Raw genomic sequence first — 6,000 nt, 5'->3', positions numbered from 1 at the left:
TGTATAGATTTTCTCGCTTTAGGAAACTTTGAATTGCTTCCTATTTTGTTGTTGATTCTCTCTTTTAATAGGAAATTTAATCGTTTTAGGAAAAGGAAATAAATTTCCTCAAAGCTTATTTAAGTTCACCTTAAGTGGATTATTAAATCAACTTTTAGAGAGAAACTTATTCAACCTTACAAGAGAGAAAAAGAGCTTAGAGGATATTTATTCCCCCTCCTCTAGCAATCTTCTACGTCTTGCCCGTGTAAAGGATCGCCTTTCGTTGTGTGCTTTGTCTTCTCGCTGCTTCTAGGTAAGAAAAAATTAATTTTCTTATGTTCTTGATTTTCTTGGAAGTTTCGGGACTTGAAATTGGCTCGATAAAAAATCAAGGAGACTTGAAAGTAGACCAAGGGGTGCTGCGGGTTGGTATTGCAATCTGGGCCTTCGTGTCTAGACTGTGAGGAAGAGAGAAAACTGTGGGGGCGACTGCCCCTGTCAGCTATGCAGGGCCACGGGTCTCTCAGGCCGAGAAGGAGGATAGGGGAGCCAGCGCGGGCTGGGCTCCCTGTCTTTTTTTTTTGCTTGTTTTTGTTGGGCGCTGGGCGCTGCCTTGTGTGTTGAAGCAAGCCAGGCCGTGGGGCCTGGCGGGTTTGCTGGGTCCTGCGGCCTTCATTCTTATTTTATTTTATTTTTTTGTTTGCCGAGAGCTATTTCTTTTTTTTTTTTTTTTTTTTTTTTTTTTTTGTCGAGAGCTGTTTCTCTCTCTTTTTTTTTTTTTTTGAAAACAACTCTTTAACAAATCTTCCTTGTACTTTTGCAGAATTTTCAAGCATGTCTTCCTCAAGCCACAAGAATGATGATGGTGTGCCCCCGTTGTATCGTCAAGGCGGGTCTTTGAGCAAGGTTGGCTACTTCAAAGTTGCTCACCTCAAGATTAGCTCCGACGGTTTGTTTAGAGATTTTCTTGAAGCGTATTGGCATGCCATTCCGTCGGGAGTGCGTGTGAGACGAGTTAAGGATGGTAGCAGCTGGGAACCATGCTGTGGAACTCGGAGAGCTATCAAGTTCCATCCTTACTATTTTGTGTTAGGGTTTACTTTCCCTATGCCGTGTTTCTTCCAAGAAGTGCTCTGCTCCATGAAATGTGCGCCTGCCTAATGTTCCCCGAATGCGGTCTGAGTGATGGTGGGGTTCCACAATTTGAACCAATTCTTTGACTTGGGACTAACCACCAACGAATTTTGGTATTTCTTTGACATAGGTCGCATTGATGGAGTTGGACAACTGCAAACTCGTCCTAAGCTTTTTGATAATTCGAGCAAAAGAGATCATGATTGGGCCAAAGAGACTTTGGAGATAAGTGGAGAATGGGAATCTGATTCTTCCCCCGAGCTGCGTGTACCAACGGTCTTCATATCTGGTAAGCAGACTGCTTAGTCTTTTCGGCTGCTTTACTTTAGTGCCAAATTATTCTTCAATTTTCTGATTGTCTTTCGTTTTTTTTTGTAGATTCGGAATTTGGCTCAACTCCTAGGGTTTCTCCGGACATGAAAAAAATACATGTCGCTCTGGGTATCCCTTCCGAGTATCGTGAATGGCGTTGGCTGCTTAGTCCTCTTCGTAGGGAAAAAGGTGGGGTGCCCCCAAAAGAAGAAATAAAACGGATCAAGGCAGACACGATGGCTCGTCCTATCAATGTGATGGAGCCTACTATCAATGAAGGTGGGAAAAAGAAACATTCCCCGCCTGCTCAAGAGATGCTTGCTGAGAAGAAAACGAAGACTGCTCGTGGGGATTCTCCAGCTGTTCCTAAGATTGTGATTGACCTGACTTCCTCTAAGGACAAGAAAGAACGAACTGCTACATTTGTGCCGGTAACGCCTATTGCTTCGAAGGTTGCTAACTCGATTGCTGAAAAAATTGCTCAACGTAAAAGTTCCTCCGTGCCTCTGGTACCGAAGTTTGTGCCGAAGCGTCCGTCTGAGACTAAGCCTGGCTTACCCTTAAAGAGGCTTGCTACTATGAAGAGTGATAAGGTGCCCCTGTCTGCTAAAGTGGCGCCAAAAACTGCTTTTTCCGTTGCTGCAACCAACTCGTCTGCTGATAAGAATGAAGCTGCTCGTTCAGGCAGGCTTGAAGAATCCGCCAAGGCCATTTCTGGGGAAGCTGCTAAGATTTGTGCGCTTTTGAAACCAGATCTTCTTGAAGACATGGATGTATGTGCCAAGTTTATTGATGGCGCCAAAGAGATTGTTGGTCCAAGTCTTTTTGCAAAGCACACACCCGAGTATAGGAAGACTGCTCTGCTAGCCATGATGCAGAAAACAACAATTCTGGAAGCCGAGTCTATGTTCCTTGACCAAGAGGACACCAAGGCTGCTAAAGAGATGGTAAGAACTATGGCTACTGAAGCTTACTCATTGGCCGAAAAAATCAAGAAATTGGAATATGAGCTTGCTGCTTTGAAGGAATCTAATACTTCTGCCCCACTTCTCTGCAGCTTGAGGCCGCTCGCCAGGAGATCATGGATTTGAAGACTAGGCTTGATGCGATCAAAATAAAGTATGAAAGTGCAGAGAAGGAAATTGAGCGTTACATACCTCAGATTCAAGATCTTGAGCGTTCCATTTCTGAATTTCGCTCTGCTGCTTATGAAAAGGATGAAGAATTGATTGCTACTTACAACCAAGTGATCCACTTCAAAAAGGTTGTTGACAGGCTTGAGCCTCAAGTGTCGGAATTTCAAGGTGCTTTGAAGACCAACGACAATCTGAAGAAGGAAATTGAGGAGTTGCAGCGGGTTTGTGCTTGCCTGCTTGAGGAGAATGAGGAGTTGAAGAGTGAGAAGGATGGTTTCGAGGCTTCGTTTATTCAGAATCAAGCCGATTTCTACAAGTTGGGCTATGTAGATCATCTCTATGGGTAGCCGTCTGACTTTGAGTTTTCCGGTAAAGACTTCGAGACATTCTCTATTTCTCCAGAAGACTTGCTCGCTTTTACCTTTAAGTCTTCTGTTGGTGAAATAGTTGGAGGAGTTGATACCCAGGCTGGAGCAGTTGAGGGTAAAGATTCGGAGGATGCCGCTGCTAAAAACACCAAGGCTGCTGAAGGTGTAACGACCGAGCAGTTGGGAGATGTCCAAGCTACTGAAGAGTAGTCTTCTAGGTAGCTTTTAGGATTTCCTTTTCTTTCCTTTGTTGCTTTTGCTTGAACTCATTCGGTATTTGCTTGTTGTTTATCAATTTTGCTATAAAATTTAATAAACTTGCTTCTTTTACTTTTCCCATCCTTGCTTTTTTTTTTTGCCCTAACCTTTAGACCTTATAGGCCAGTGGCAGACGTGCTACTTTTCTATAAGCAGACAAGCCCATATAGCCTATGCAGCCGTAGGTGTTGATGTAGAACTTTTGCAAAGCTGTTAACCATAGGGTTGGCAGCCGGATGCCTTACTTACAGAAGCAGACAAATCCGCGTAACCACTTGGCTATTTAACCTTGGCTCTTTCCAATTTTGTAGGTTGTGTAGCAAATATCACAACACTTTAGGACTTGGTGTAGGTTGTTCTACGTTTGGCAGAGGTGAAGCTTATCGACTATGTAGCATGTCGGCAGTGGATAAAATCTTCACGTGTGCACGCTAACTTGTTTAACCTTTCACAAGAATGTGCGGTTGCATAAGTCTAGCGTGGTTCTACTGCTCGAAAGGCAAGCCGTAGGCAGTTTTCTGGAAATTCGTAGGCTATCTTAGTGCATTCGGTAGCAACTTTAGATTTCCAGGGCCGCCGCCCATTGGGTGTGCTGCATAATGTGCCCCCTCCGTCTCTAGGGCTCGGTCCCTTGCGGATTAAGCCGATAGACCCATAATCCTTCAAATAGCTAAGCCTTGAAACAGACTATTGTGGCTACTTCTAGGAATCCCGGCGCAAGCCATCATACACCTAGTTATACTAAGGCAGCCAAGCTCATCCACGTCTGGATATTCGGAGTGTTGAGTTTATCCTTCCGCCTTGGAGAGCACAGTTGGTCCCCCGAGGGGTGCAATCTTCTTTTGAAGTGCAGAAAAAGATAAGTTGTTGTAGACATATAATAAAGCCAAGTTACAAATTACTTCTAAATTCTTTATTGAAAAATGAATAAAATGAGCAAATAACTTGGTTGCAAAAACTGCATGATGATTGGATAGTCATCGGTTTACGAGGTGGTGCCCGTTGAGCTGCTCGAGTCTTCGGGTCTTGATATAGTGTGAAGTCACACATGGTATTTCCTCAAATTGTAGGGGTTCCATTGCTTCTCGATCTCTTTATCATTCATGGTAGCAAGAGTATAACTACCCTTGCCGCCTATTCTGCTGATCTTGTAAGGACCTTCCCAGATGGGGTCCATTTTTTTCGAGCCTTCTCTGCGGGCAGTGATGATGGCCTTTCTTAGGACTAGGTCTCCGGGTTAGAACTGCCAGATCTTGGCCCTTTTATTGTAGTTGGAAATGAGCTGCTACTAGTAGGCTACAATGCGGGTGATGGTTTGTTCGCGCCTCTCTTCTGCCAGATCTAAATATGTGACCATCTCTTTACTGTTCTGCTCAATGCTTGGCAATAGAGTGTTGATGCTTGGCACGATGATGTTGGGAGAAATGATTGCTTCCGAATCAAACGCCAAAGAGAAATGAGTTTCATTGGTTGCTCGTCTTTTGGTGGTACGATATGCCCATAAACATCCCGGGAGCTCATCTGGCCATTTTTCCTTTTTGTCGGTGAGGGATTTCTTGAGGCAGTCGAGGATCGTCTTGTTGGATGCTTCGGCCTGCCCATTGCCTTGAGGATATCTTGGTATGGACATGTGTTGTTTGATGCCGTATTTTTGGAAGAACTTCGCCAAATCTTTTCCCACAAATTGAGGGCCGTTGTCAGTGACGATGGACTGAGGGATGCCAAATCGGCAAATGATGTTCCTTCTTATAAAGCGCTCTACGTCCGTTTGAGTCGTGGTCGTCATGGGTTCTGCTTTTACCCATTTGGTGAAATAGTCAGTTGCCACGATCATCATGCATTTGCCCCCCGTAGCAGGCGGCATAGGCCCTACCAGGTCGATTGCCCATTGCATGAATGGCCAAGGACTCGTTTGCGGGTGTAGCTCACTGGCGGGTAGTGCTGGTACTGGTTTGTAGTGTTGGCAGCGGTTGCACTTTTGTACTAACTCCTTAGCATCTTGGTGCATGGTAGGCCAGTAATAGCCTGCGTTAAGAGCCTTTTGGGCTAAGGATCGGCCTTCAGAGTGATTCCCACAAACGCCTTTGTGGATTGAGCTTAGAACCTTCAAGTCATCGGGAGGTGCTAGGCAGCGGAGATGTGGTCCGATTTAGGATCTTCGGACGAGAATGCCATTCCACATATAGTAGCGTGCCGGCTTAATTTGGAGCTTCCTTGACTCCAATCTTTCTGTGGGTAATGTGCTGTTGACCAAGTAGTCTATAATTAAACTTTGCCAAGTGGGAGTTACACTAACCTGTGACACTTCGGCTATCGGCTCCATCTCTATGCTTGGCTTGTCTAGATATTCCATCGGAATGGAGTGTTTAAATTGGTGGTCAATGACGGAGCCTAAACCAGCTAGTGCATTTGCATGGGCATTGTCTGCCCGCAGAACTTGAGTGAGAGTGTAAGTCTGAAATGCCTCAAGCTGCTGGCGTACTTTATCTAGGTATTGTGCCATCCTTGGGTGTTTTGCCGTGTATTCCCCAGTAGCCTGGCTGGTGATTAGTTGGGAATCAGAATGAATTGCGAGTTTCTTCACCGCCAAGTCTTTTGCCATTCGGAGGCCTGCTAGTAGAGCCTCGTACTCTGCTTCGTTATTGGATGCTTTGAAACCTAGAGTGATCGCCTGCTCGAGCATTGAGCCATCTGGAGTAACAAGAACTACACCTGCTCCCGAGCCTTTATAGTTGGATGCTCCGTCGACATGCAAGTTCCAGAAATCTTTATTGGATGAAGCAAGTGTGGCTAAGGTACTCTCGGCTGCT

Source organism: Malus domestica, chromosome 15 (genome assembly GCF_042453785.1).
Source record: "Malus domestica chromosome 15, GDT2T_hap1".
NCBI lineage: Eukaryota > Viridiplantae > Streptophyta > Magnoliopsida > Rosales > Rosaceae > Malus > Malus domestica.
This window is presented reverse-complemented; position numbering follows the sequence as displayed.